This window comes from Triticum dicoccoides, chromosome 1A (genome assembly GCF_002162155.2).
Source record: "Triticum dicoccoides isolate Atlit2015 ecotype Zavitan chromosome 1A, WEW_v2.0, whole genome shotgun sequence".
NCBI classification, from domain to species: domain Eukaryota; kingdom Viridiplantae; phylum Streptophyta; class Magnoliopsida; order Poales; family Poaceae; genus Triticum; species Triticum dicoccoides.
In genome coordinates, this window is record NC_041380.1 from 279324571 (window position 1) to 279325479 (window position 909).

Below are 909 nucleotides of genomic sequence, written 5' to 3' on the forward strand. Positions count from 1 at the left end.
GGTGTCCTCACCACCATATCATCTTCCAGCTTCGCTTCGTCCTCTAGCTCCAACGCCACCGCCCTCGGATCGCCACCGCAAGAGAAGCTCACGAGGGGAAACTTCCTGCTCTGGAAGGCAGTTGTGCTGCCCTGGATCACGGGAGCGCAGATGGAACACCATCTCGACGAGAAGAGTCCAGCACCGCCGGCCACCCTCACCATCACCAAGGACGGGAAAGAGGAGCAAGTCGCCAATTTTGCCCAATCCCTCTGGTATGCACATTAGCAACAGCTCCAAGGATATTTGATGGGTTCTCTTTCCCACGATATTCTTGCTCAGTTCGTAACTCTCCAGACGCCAGCCGAGGTGTGGCGTGCCATCCATGCCATGTTTGCTACTCAAACTCAGGCTCAAGCTATCAACACCCGCATTGAGTTGACTAACCTGCAAAAAGGTAATATGACTATGTCCGAGTACCTTGCAAAAATCAAAAGTCTCACCGATGAAGTTGCTTGCACCGGTGCTGTGCTCTCTAATCCGGAGATGACGTCAAAAATCCTTGCTGGATTAGATCTTGAGTACAATCTTGTTGTTTCTGCGCTTGCTTCTCGTGTGGAACCGATCACGGTCCAAGAATTTTATAGCCAGCTCCTCAGTTTTGATGCCTGCCTCAGCCTCCTCCATGGCACCAATCTCCGCCAATCCTCCCCAACTCTGTCTCACGTGGTCGCGGACATGGCCGTGGTCACCAGGGGGAAAACCGTAGTGGAGGTCACGGGCGTAGTATACCTCAGGGCGATGTCGCTCATTCTGGTGGTGGTGGCTACGGAGGCGCCAACTACAGCAACAATTCCAGCAGCGGCGGGGGCTACAACAACAACACCAGCGGCGGCTTCAACACCAACAACAGCCGTCGTGGTCCATCCT

General features: G+C 54.1%; 1 non-coding gene across 1 annotated transcript; it reads left to right on the forward strand.

The window, feature by feature from the left end:
* Nucleotides 1-514: 514 nt before the first annotated feature.
* Nucleotides 515-646, forward strand: LOC119296281. The gene has a single exon (XR_005145063.1). It is a non-coding gene; the product is annotated as a small nucleolar RNA Z247 (small nucleolar RNA).
* The last annotated feature ends 263 nt before the right edge of the window (nucleotides 647-909 follow it).